Here is a 14088-nt window from a genome sequence, read left to right on the forward strand (position 1 = left end):
AAATAAAGGGATGTAACTCTTCAAGCATTTAAATTATCTTTCTTTGCGTACATCCTTATTAAATATAGGCACGTGTAGTATAGTGTTTGAGCCATCTGCCTTTCGGCTGGTAGGTAATGGGTTCGCATCCTGGTACCAGCTCCCAATAGCGTCTATGAATCGTGACAGAAAAATATAAAACAAGTACAGGCACGGCCGAAAAGCAAGTATACATTCGGGTGGGTGGATGGTGTGTGTGTGTGTGTGTGTGGGGGGGGGGGGTTGTTATGACTGAGATCGAGAATGCAAATGAACGTTTCTAGGGGGTTCGTGGGGTATGCCCCTCCGACAAATTAAAAAAACAAAACCCTAGATGTCCTAAATTCCAATACTGAATTCTACAAGTAAAATTCATCTCTATCTTAAGATTCACTACCAATAATATATTTAATTCAGAATTGTGTGTGTGTGTGTGTGTGTGTGTGTGTGTGTGTGTGTGTGCCTGAAGTTATGGGCGGCATAGTCACAATGCCCCCTCCCCTCACTGGCTACGCCAGTAAGTGAGACGTTAGCAAAATAACATATTGTCATCTTTGTAAAGTACATAATCATTTGGATTGCTGGTGATGCTGTTGCTATTATTTTGAAATCTATTAAATTCTATCCAGAATTAATTTTAAAGTTTTTAAAACATTTTCATTTCTACAAATTTAAAAACAAATGTTGTATTGTATTTTTCCCCACAGCTCTTTACACTTTGGTTTAAAGGGACATTTCTGAGTTTGCTGCAATGTTTAAGATGTTATCGACTAACAGAGACTTTTTAACGATTGTAATTAAATATCAAATATATTTTCCTGCATAAAATATTAGTGGCTGTATATTAAACATGTTTCTGATCGTTCTAATATTTGTACTGGGTTAAATTTCGTTTTATTTCTTAAAATATATTTTTTCGTACGTACGAAATTATTTGAAGACAAAATCAAGTTTGGGCTTGTTACAAATATTAAGACGATCTGAAACACATTGAATATACAGACACTGATATTTTAAACAAGAAAATCTATTTAACATTTAAGCTTAATCGTAGAAATATTTTATTAGTCGGAAATATCTTACAATGCAGCAAACTCAGGAATGTCCCTTTAACATATATTTTTATTTTTAAAGGGACATTCCTGAGTTTGCTGCTATTTTAAAGATGTTATCAACTAACAGAGACTTTTTAACGATTGTAATCACATATCAAATATATTTTTCTGCATAAAATATTAGTGGCTGTATATTAAACGTGCTTCTGATCGTTCTATTATTTGTACTAGGTTAAATTTTATTTTATTCCTAAAAAAAGATTTTTTCCTACGTACGAAATTATTTGAAGACAAAATTCAGTTTGGGCTTCTTACAAATATTAAGACGACCAGAAACATATTGAATATACAGACACTGATATTCTATAAAAGAAAATATATTTAATATGCAAGTTTAATCATAGACATATTTTATTAGTTGGAAACATCTTACAATGCAGCAAACTCGGGAATGTCCCTTTAATATAAATAATCATATTCTTTTTCATACCTTTGTTAGACATCCAATGACCGATGTGTATTTTTTTGTGCTGGGGTGTCGTTAAACATTCATTCTTTCGTTCATTCAGTCGTTCGTTCATTCGTTCGTTCGTTCTTTCGTTCGTTCTTTCGTCCGTCCGTTCGTTCGTTCGTTCGTGCGTTATTTCGTTCATTCATTCTGTTGTTGCTGCTGTTTTTCCTGAGACAAGTGGGAAAGGAAAATATATGTTTGTTCAATGACACCTCGGCAATGTAGTGTCTAACGTATTGTTATTTCGACATTTAGTCTAAAACGAAAATTACAGAAAACCCGCTGCTGTCACATAGGCTACTGCTAGCGAGAAAGCAACAATGAATCTTTCAGGTGAACTTTTGCATATACAGGACAATACATACCACGGCCTTTGATATACCAGTCGTGGGGCACTGGCTTGGACGAGAAAAACAACCGAGTATATTTGGGACACGTCTAGAGTACACTGCTGACTTATATAAAAATTATACCCACTTATGTATTATTGCTATTATTATATACCATAATTAATTATTGTATACCATAATTTGTTCATAGTACACTGCAGCTGTTAATATATATAAATATAATTTGTAAACCACCTCAAGTGTATCATCGTATCATCGTTTGTTGTTCTGAGAAAAATAAAGTTTTGTTCTGTTCTGACCATTGGAATTTTGCTATCCAAGATTTGTCACACGACTGTCATTATCATATAATGGTATGTGCTGTCCCTAGCTGGTAATAGAAAACCCACCAACAATGTTGCGTGTTTCCTTTGAAGAGTATGTGCCAGAATTGTTACACGCTGTCAATTATACCCACTTATGTATTATTGCTATTATTATATACCATAATTAATTATTGTATACCAGAATTTGTTACACGACTGTCATTATCATATAATGGTATGTGCTGTCCCTAGCTGGTAATAGAAAACCCCCCAACAATGTTGCGTGTTTCCTTTGAAGAGTATGTGCCAGAATTGTTACACGCTGTCAGTCAATGTGCTCTGGTGGTTTGAAAAAGACAAGATACTGGAATCATTTTGTAACTTTGGTCTCTGTTTCTTGAGAAAGTGAGACGTACTCGTAACCCAGTGTCAAAATGTTCGCTTGATGCCCGGTCGGTCTGGGATCGATCCCCTTCGATGAGCTCATTGCGCTATTTCTCGTTCAAACTAGTGCACCACGACTGGTATCAAGGACCGTGGCATGTGCTATCCTCTTTGATTTTGCATATAAAAGATATCTTACTACTAATGGAAAAATGTAGCGGGTTTCCTCTCTCTTTAATATTCAGAATTACCAAATGTTTGACATCCAATAGCCGATGATTAATAAAGCAATGTGCTCCAGTGGTATCATTCAACAAAACATTTTTTTTTTTGACTTATGGCCTTTAGTTCATTTATTCAATTACGAAAACAAAAATCGCATAATGCAATTCAGTTTTGATGATATCCACTTGTTTAATGGCAGGCAGGGGAATTATGTACCCAATATAAATACAGTGAAACCCTCAAAACCGGACAGCCATGGGACCAAGGAAAAAGTCCGGTTTTGAGGGGTATCCGGTTTACAGAGTTTTCAGTATTGAGGTAAACCGTTTGTTGGTTGGTGTTCTCTATTGATATAGTAACTAATAAATCTGCCCCCCCTCCAAAAAAAAACCCAGGTACACAAGTTTATCATCAAGCGATAATTCAGCATGGCGGCATTTCACTGGATGTTCCGACATGTCCGAAATAAATACTAAAATAAAACAATATTTCCACCAAACCAAACTAAACAATTTTACTCTTGGTTACTCTTTATTTTGTTAAATAAACTTTGCCAGGATAAAAAACAAAACAAGAAGAAAAAAGGGTTCAAGCAATTGAAACAATGAATTAAATTCCTAGTTGCTTTGCCGTTCATTGCGGTAATCGTGAGACGTACATGTAAGCTATGAAAAGGAGCTCAATCAAATTCGTAAGCTAATCTAACTTTGTAACAATCGAGCTCAGAATAAAGAGAGTACACGTGTTTGCTCCAGTTATTTAAAGAACAAAGCTGTTAATTAATCCCTTAATTGATATTTGTCAGAACAGAACAGAACAGAACAGAACTTTATTACGCTCAGGCCGTTACACAACGGCATATGAGGAACATGATATATAAACTGTAGTGACAAGATAGGGTTTACAGGAGACAATAGTACAATAGTATTAATACAAATGCAATAAAGTAATAGAGACAATAGTATAATACAAATGCAATAGAATAATAAGGAATAATATAATACAATTAGAATAAAGTAATGTAATGTCACATTATTGTAATTCCTACCAAATGTGCTAATCAGACATGCGCACACATATATACATGTATACTTGGGTAGTAATAAGACATTGTACATAATTCATATACATATATTTTAGGGTTTACTGCATTTATTAATAATTTCTTTTATTAATTTACATAATTTCTTGAGAACACTTATTTTGCTATTCGTCATTAGTTGTTTAAATTTCAGCGTACTTGGTTTATTATAATAATATGGCTTAAGCAAATTTTTACGGGAGTTAGTGAAATAAGTCCATGTGAATAAATAGTGAAATTCGTCTCCAATATCATTATTGTTACATAATGTGCACGTTCGATCTTCCACTGGGGTGTTGTTCCAGCGTCCTGTTTCGATTGGTAAGTAGTGATTAGATGTTCTAAATTTGAGTAATATAGTCCAACATGTTTGTGGTAATATAATAAGATATTTTTCTAATCTAAGGTTTTCCTTAAATATAGTGTACGTTTTACCTTTTGATGATAAAGTTATGTTTGTATTCCATTGTTGTAAATACTGGTCGTTTGGTCTTAATTTTACTTGATTAAGAAGTATTTTTACGGATGAAAAGTTCCGTGACATCCAAACATTTGTCATGCCTAGCTGGTTAAATATATCTTCGACCATTTTTATCCATTTATAACTATATCCATTAACAGAAGAGTCGTGTAACATTAATTCATGCAGTAAAAACGATGATTTTGTTTGTTTACCAGATACGATACGGGCCCAAAAACTTATAATTCTTTGTTGAATAATTAGTTTAAGGGGTCTTCTTCCTAGTTCTCCATATAACATGAATAGCGGGGTGCCTTTTTTAACTGGTAAGATGTGTCTTAGGAAATTTTATATGAATAGTTTCAATGATATCGATGTTTTCATAACCCCATATTTCGCACCCGTATAAGAGAATCGGGAGTACAATGGAATCAAATAGTTTTAATTTGCATTCTATTGAAAAGTTATTGTCTTTGGATTTAGACAGAACAAAGTACATTGCTTTAGTTGCCTTTTGAGTTAGTAGTTTTTTGCTTGTATTAAATTTATTTAGTTTGGTAAAAGTAAGACCTAAGTATTTATATTCTTTTACGTTTTCAAGCGCATCATGTCCAAGTATAAAAACTTTCTTGTAATCATTACTGGTGCCATTGAAAATGATTATTTTAGTTTTACTTGCATTTACTTTGAGTTTCCATCTATTGCAATATTGTGAAAAGACATTTAGGGATTGTTGTAAGTCAGAGGCGTTTGATGCGAGAAGCGCAGTATCGTCAGCATATAATAAACATAAAAAGTAAAGAGTTGTTTTATCGAACGTTTCATCTCTATCCAGGGATACCCCAGTACAATTTTGGCTTTTTAAGTAGTTATCTAGATCATTTAAATAAAGGGAAAACAGGACAGGCGACAAATTTTCTCCTTGTCGGACACCGATGTTGCATGGAAATAGCTCAGAGGTTTCGGTTTTTGTACAAATACATGAATTTATTCCTTGATACATTTGATAAATTATTTTAAAGAATTTTCCATTAATATTATTTTCTAACAGTTTTCTGCCATAGGCAAGTTCTAGAAATAAGATCAAAAGCTTTTTGGAAATCTACAAAAGCACAAAATAATTTCCTTTTTCTTGTCTTTAAAATTTCTATCAGAGAATGTATATTAAATAGATGGTCGGTAGTAGAGTAGCCTTTTCGGAAAGCAGTCTGAGATTCATTCAGTATATTATTTTCTTCAATAAAAGCATTTAATCGGTTATTTAAAATTGTGGTGAACAGTTTAGAGATGCAACAGAGCAATGTTATTGGTCTATAATTTTCTGGTAACGAACGATTTCCTTTATTTTTAAAAATGGGTTTAATTACTCCAGTCAACCATTCATTGGGAAAAACACTATTGTCGAAGATTATGTTAAACAGTTTAATATAGATTGGTAGTACTATGCCGGCAGTTGTTTTAATGTATTCATTAATGATATTGTCGATTCCAGGTGCCTTACCGTTTTTCAGTTGTTTTATAGCATTTGATATTTCATTTTCTTCAATTCTACTGTTTAAAACATTTTCACTATCTGAGTCTATGTTATTAAAGTTTATTTTAGTTTCGTTATCGTCCGATTCGCCTTTGTTTAGAGTTTGGAAAAAATGATAGAAATCATCTAACGGTGGTAGGTTATTATCTTCGTTAGGTCGTTTAAGTAGTTTGTAAAAAGCTTTTGGGTCGTTTGTCCTCAATTGTCGCATTTGTTTTTCAATATTAAATCTTTGGACGGAATGTTCTTTCAGCAAGGACTTTTTATACGTTTTACTTGCATTAATTAATCTTTGTTTATTTTCTAAAGTTATTCTTGAGTTATACGTTTGTTTGGCCTCATGATATTTTCCGCGTAGAATTCGACAACTGTGTGTCTTACCGAACAGCGATTGGTTACCTTCGAGTTTTACACGTCGCTTGATCGTGCAAGATCGTGCATGACCTAGAGTCGATTCAGCCGCATCTAAAAATAGATTTTTCATAGCCTGTGTTGCAGTATCGACACGTGTTTGAATGTTAACACTGATTATCAAGCATTGTGGATATGATTTCGAGTGAGTCCTGGTTAATTTTATTTTTAAATTCTGTAGATTTTTCAGGTTTCCATTTACTTGGCTTTTTGTTAGCTGAATATGTCATACAATTAGAAGTATCGTTATCGTTTGCATGTTTATCAACATTTAAGCTAAGTATTAAAGCACAATGTACATCTGAAAAAAGTGGGTCAAACTCACATACATCAAAATGTTTAGCTATTTTTAATAAATGATGGTTGCCAATGGCATAATCAACAACACTGCTATCTTTACAAGTCAATTTTCCTATGTTTTTATCATGTCCTAATCTGCCATTTATTATATATAAATTGTGTGACTTACATATATTTAATAGTTTAATACCATGACTGTTTACTTTGCCAATATCTTGACTTGCTCTTTCTATGGGAATATTATATACTCTTCAAAAGAAGAAACGCAAAACCACATTGTCGTAACATTTGGAGAATTGATTTAATTATTGAATGGTGAGTCCGATAATTACCAAATGTTGCAGGATTGTTCACAATTCACTCTAGTCCATTGTGAGTAAGTGATAGGACACACCACCAAGGTCAAGGTCATCTGGAGTCAATACCGGGTGTGGCCTCCGCGTGTGTTGACAACTGCCTGGCACCGCCTGCCCATTGAAGCAACCAGAGTACGGATGACGTCCCGGGGGATGGTGGCCCACTCGGCCTGCAAGGCTGCTGCCAGCTCGGGCAGGGTCTGGGGCTGTGGTTGTCGCTGTCGCAGGCGTCGGTCCAAATCGTCCCATAGATGCTCAATTGGGTTCAAATCCGGTGATATCGATGGCCAAGGAAGGACATTAATGTTGTTCTGTAGGAAAGCCGTTGTGAGACGTGCTGTGTGAGGCCTGGCGTTGTCATGTTGGAACACTGCGTTGGCGTTGGCCATAACTGGAACGATGTGTGGTCGGAGGATCTGGTCAATGTAGCCCTGGGCATTCAGGTTGTCCTGCACGTGGACCAGGTCAGTTCTGCCAGTGTGTGAGATGGCTGCCCACACCATGACACTACCCCCGCCGAATCTGTCCACTTCCTGCACGCAGTTTGCCGCATAACGTTCACCACGACGCCTATACACGCGACATCTTCCATCATGACGTCGGAGCAGAAATCGGGACTCGTCACTGAACCACACCTGTCTCCATCGCAGTTGAGGCCATTGTCGATGAATCTGGCACCACTGCAGTCGGAGTCGACGGTGTTGTGGTGTTAAGATGACACCTCGAACTGGACGTCTGGCACGAATTCCTACCTCACGTAGGCGGTTCCGTACGGTCTGGTCGGATATCCTGCGCAAACCTGGTATTGCTGCGGCTGTGGAGGTGGCAGTAGTCAATCGTTCCCGAAGGTGGCGTACCCGGATGTAGCGGTCCTGCCCGGGGGTAGTGACCCGTGGTCGACCGGATCTAGGGAGGTCACGTGTTGATCCATGTTGCTGGTAACGGTCCCACAGTCTGGAGATGGTGCTTGGGGACACATGGAATGCCCTGGCAACGGCCGTTCTGGATTCGCCTGCGTCTAGTCGGCCGATGGCATTGTTTCTCTGCGGTTCACTGAGACGTGGCATGTCCTGGATTGTCAACTGTCGGCCAGATACAGAGGCCAGGCAAGCGAACACCCTGCACTTTTATACTGTCGGTGTTCATGTTGCACGTGCAGACAACGCACGTGCAGTGGTGACATGGTTTGCACGTGGCTGCGTTTTTGCGAATATTCACATTTTGGAACTTTATTGTACAGTAGCTGCGTTTTATCGAATGTAACCGTGGGAATGTGTTTGGGACATGCAATGACCTTATATTCACAAAGCATGAACCGGTAGGAAACATAAAATCGGAGTTATAACCCATTTGTACCCTTTTGCGTTTCTTTTTTTGAAGAGTATATGATTCTAATTTGTATATATCATTAAAAAAATCTAACATATCATTTTCCATGTTGTTTAGTATGTCAATGTCAGTATCAATTACAGTGTAATCTGGGAAACAATTTGTTCTAGCATTACAATCACCTAGTAGTAAATGTGGGCTATGTTCTTCTATGTGTTCAATAAGTTCACTTTCAATAATGTCACAAATATTTTCTTTATAGTATGGAGATCCAATAGGAGAAATGTATACAACACCGATGGTTAGTTTTCCGTGAAGACCTGTAATTTCCGTGGGAATGCTAAACCAAGACACATATTCAGAATTATTTGTGATATTGAAATCTATAGTAGCAGACAATTCATTTTTTATACCAATGGCTATTCCACCTGATGAATTTAATCTTTTTTCCCTGTTATTCAGAAGGAAGGTATAGCCAGGTAATAATGTTGACATGCAGTCTGTTTGATCTGTTTTTGTTTCAGTAAAACAAAGAATATCATACTTAGATATAAATTCTACAAATTCAGGGATTTTTAGTTTACTTCTCAGACCACACACATTAATACTAATAAAAGATGATTGAGTATTTTCACAACTGTCACAAGAAGTCAGTGGATTGGGCTTGTTTTGGTATATTTCCCCAGCTACATAAGGTTGATCAGTTTTGACAGTGCTCATACAGGGTGGGTTAACATTTGTGGTGCTAATAGGAACCGTATGTACATTTATGGTATTGATATAACATGGGTCAATATTTGATATACTATCACAAAACATATCAGCATTTGGGGTAATAACAGAAGGTAAATATACATTTGTAGTACTGACACACGGTGGGTTGACATTTATAGGTATATTATTAAATGGATTTACATGTAAATATACATTTGAATAGTAGGGTGGGCTAACATCTGTGGTGCTAATAGGAACTATATGTACATCTGTAGTAGTATTAACATAATATGGATAACTGTGTGATGTACTATCACCAGGTATACCAACATGTGTGGTTCTAACAGGAGATAAATATACATTTGTAGTACTACAACAAGATGAGCTAATATAATTTGTAAGCAAATTATTCATTGCAGTTAAGTATACATTTGAGATACTATCACAGAGTGGGTCAACATGTGTTAACTTATCATTAACTGCAGGTGGATGTACATTTGAAATATTATCACAAGGTATGCTAACATCTGTAGTACTAGCAGGAAGTAAGTATACATTTGTAGTACCACCACAAGGTGAGCTAATATTTGTAGACAGAGTATCAGCCGAGGGTAAATATACACTTGAAATACAGGGTTGTTCAACATATTCATTTGAATTATTATCACAGAGTGGGTTGTTGCTACTATTACAATTACTGGGTGGGTTAGTATTGTGAACTTTTTTGAAAGGTGTCTCAACTGTACTAATACTATCAGCAGTAACATGGCTCATGCTATCAGGTGAATCACAAGGTAAGTTATTTGCTATAGCAACATTAATTAAATTACCACTGTCACAGGCTACATCAATATTAAATAATATATCATAAGGTATTGTGGGACTGTGAACATGCTCACCTGTTAAGTTAGTGCTTCTATCACATAAATCATAGCTAAAAGTATTGAAACATGGTATGTCATGTTTACATATGCTGCTACATGGTAAATCTGTATTACTTTTACATGTAGTAACCTCATATTGGTCAGAATTCATATCATATAAATCAACATTGTCAAAATCTTTCAGACAAGGTAATATTGGTATGTCATGTGTACATATATTTATATTTTCATATAGAGAGTCTATGTTTCTAATACCAATTATACCATTATGTAGATCAGGATTTCTATCATGTAAACAAACATTGTAGAAGCTATTGGAATATGGTGCATGTATATCACATGTCAATATAGTATCATGTGGTAAGATTTTATTACTGCTAGTACCATTCTTACCTTGTAGGTAGGTATTTCTGTCAAATGAACCAACATTGTAAAAACCACTAAAACTTGGTGTATCATTTGTACTTACATGTATGTCATCTGACAGCAAGTCAGTATTACTACTGTAAGTCAAACATGTATTGTCTTTTAAGTCTGTGTTGCCAAAATTGAAACAAGGTGAGTTAATATTACTTATAATATTACTAGCTTGTGTAGGGATGGTAACATCACAAAGTGAACCAGTAGAATGTGTTTTACCACATATACATAAAGGTAATGTCCTATCATGGAAAATATTTTTTATTATATATATCTCTGTGCATTGGAGTTAGTGTTTCCTGATATGGAACGGTTTGGTCCATTGCTTATACAGTGTTGGCTGGGGGTGATATTTGAGACAGTTTTGAGATGGGGGACACTGTTTATGGCTCCATGACATCCCTAACTGGAAGACATAGCATTCAGAGGGGCAAATCTGTTCATATCTTCAAACACTGGAACATGGGTGGGAGTTGTTATTCTGTATCTTTTTCTGGAAGGGCCACTGCTGTTGCTGCTTCTGTTTGGAACTTGGTGTCTTGGGTAATTATGGTGTTCAGAGGGTTGGGTGTAGCCATCTTCTGGGAAGTATTCTCTCCCATCTATAAAGAGTCTATCCACTTTCAGGAAAGCTTTTCTGTTATTTCTCCTGGCTTCCCTGTATACAGGGTACAATTCTTTACGCCTTTCCGCAATTTTTCGTGGGTACTGGTCATTGATACCATAGGGTTTACCTGCTAGTTTTTTGGCTGCATTTTTAATTTTATCCTTGTCTTTGAGGTGTTGAAAATGTGCAACAATTGATCGTGGTTTTCCATGGGATTCACGATATGGCCCGAGTCTGTGTGTGACTTGGATGGGAATTGCATCAGGAATATCAAGTTCTTTCTTTAAAAATTCCTGCAGAACTTCGTCAGTATTTTCTGTATGGCCTTGATCAGGGATTCCGGAGAATATCAGGTTAAAGCGCATAGACCTTGTTTGCAGGTAAAGAATCTCATCAGAAAGGCGATGATTTTCAGACTGTGTGTCGTAAATGTCTTGGGATAAGTAGAACATATCACTACTAGCAGTTTTCAGTGTGGTTTTTAATTCGTTAACTGATTGTTTTAATTCATTGCTTTCGCTAGTGATTGTATCAAATGAGTTGCTTATGAATTGACAGCTTTGTTCGACTTTATTAACTCGTTCGTTTGTAGCAACCAGACTGTTTCTAATACTTTCCAAAGAGCTTTCTATTGTGCATATTTTGGAATTCATTGCTTCGAGCTTATCAGTTCGTCTGTATATCTCAGTTGTGGTTGACGTAAGGCGTGCAATTTGGTCGTGCAGGTTTAGAACCCAAGGTGGTGGTGACGCAGATGTTTGTTGTGTCAGCCCTGTTGACATTTCGCCGGTGGATGGAATTCCAGAAAATGAACATAGCGAAGGTGGCTGTTGTGGTTGTTGTGTTTGAAATGTGCACGAAGGGTTAGTTATTTGTCCGGTAGTCAATGTGCTGGCTGGAAGATTCATGTGCATTGTATTTACCTGTGCCTGTCAACCGCACATCAGTGACACTGGAGCATGCGCGCATGTAATTAGCTCTGCGTACGCAATCACGTTATATTATCGGCTGAATAGGTATTCAAAGTATAAGTATGCAGTAATGATTGACGTCGGTGTGACCGTCCGGTTTTCTGAAGAAAAATTTGCATTGATGGAACTCCGTGGGACCGGATAATTTCGTCCGGTGCAATTTAGTGTTAAAAGATACGCAGATCACGGGACCGTGTAAAACGTCGGGTTTTGAGGGAATTCCGGTTTATCGAATATATATATATATATATATATATATATATATATATATATATATATCACATTGATCTATTAATCATCGGCTATTGGATGTCAAACATTTGGTAATTTTGACATACTATAGTCTTAGAGAAGACACCCGCTACATTTTTCTATTAGTAGCAAGGGATCTTTTATGTGCACCATCCCACAGACAGGATAACACATACCACAGTATTTGATATACCAGTCGTGGTGCACTAACTGGAACCAGAAATAGCGCAACGGGCCCAATGACAGGAATCGATTCCAGATTGGCCGTGCATCAGTTGAGTGCTTTAGCACTGGGCTACGTCCCACCCTAGACAAAAACACGAACGAGGTCAATTCACTAAAATGTCAAATGGATTTATGACATGAATAATATGGATAAGCTGTACACATGTATGCACTGTCAAACACTCACTTCCTGAGTCTTATCGGTTTCATCGTTGCACGCACTCTTAAAGGGACATTCCTGAGTTTGCTGCTATTTTAAAGATGTTATCGACTAACAGAGACTTTTTAACGATTGTAATCACATAACAAAATACTAGTGGCTGTATATTAAACGTGTTTGTGATCGTTCTAATATTTGTACTAGGTTAAATTTTATTTTATTCATAAAAAAACCTTTTTTTCGTATATACGAATTATTTTAAGACAAAATTCAGTTTGGGCTTCTTACAAATATTAAGACGACCAGAAACATATTGAATATACAGAAACTGATATTCTAAACAAGAAAATATATTTAATATGTAAGTTTAATCGTAGAAATATTTTATTAGTCGGAAACATCTTACAATGCGGCAAACTCAGGAATGTCCTTTTAATGTATTCTCTCAGAAGTGTACAGCCTGCAAAACAGTTCGAAAAAAAAAAACCCACAGAAAAAACATATTAGTTTATTAAAAGTCACACAAAGTTCTGCCAATTTCCTTCTTTAACGACACCACAAAAGCTATTAATTAATTAATTTTGTCTTGCAGTTTTCAGAAGAAACGCGCTTCATTTTTCCACTAGTAGTGAGTGATCTTTTATATGCACGTTCTTACAGACAAAACAGCAAAACCTAAAAAATTGTGTTCACTGGTCACATATACAGTTGAATTCCACTGTCTCGAATCCTGTCAGTGCATGAGACAGTGTTCAACACATCGGGTAGTTCGACCTAATCATTCGCTGTAAGTGTAACTCGGTACCTCGTGTTTGGTTCGAGCGTTGCAGTGTATTTGACGCTTCCGAGTTCGACCCAACAAGATTCTACTGTGTGTATTTAGATCGTCCGGTTTTGACGGATTTCCGGGTTTATGAGGGTACGGTGTTGAGGGTTTTTCTGTATATCATAACATACTTAATGAGGAAGCTTACAATTTATAGTTTATCTCAAGAACAGCGAAATGACAAACACTCTACACTCATTGTATATTAATTCAAATGAGACAGATTCATCAACGTTTTTTCTTTCTTTCGTCTACCACTTATTTCCTGACAAATTACAAATGTATGGTGAATGGTTACTCTACCGCTATCCATCATGTGTCAATGCGTCATGGCAAACGACGTTTATAGGTTGTACTATACCAAATAAAATCCCATAGACGACCATGTTAACGTTTGTGTTTAAAAACACTATATGCAATATATCAACCAAACTATGACTCATAAATATCAGTACTACAACCCCTACCTCAAAGTACTTTTACTGGGTTTTTTACGTCAAACTAAACTGAAAATATTCACACAAAAAAACATCTTCATAGAGAGATGGGACGGACTAAAAGTCGTTTTTGTTTATTTCTTAAAATTACCGATATCGGGTCCACTTGACTCGTAGAATTCAAGAGTTATTTATCGTCTTTTCTACTACATCACAAGTATTAGAACATACAGTGTAGCAAAATAATTCACACGAAAAGCTAAAGAACAAAAC

The sequence above is a fragment of the Gigantopelta aegis genome, chromosome 11 (genome assembly GCF_016097555.1).
Source record: "Gigantopelta aegis isolate Gae_Host chromosome 11, Gae_host_genome, whole genome shotgun sequence".
Lineage (NCBI taxonomy): Eukaryota > Metazoa > Mollusca > Gastropoda > Neomphalida > Peltospiridae > Gigantopelta > Gigantopelta aegis.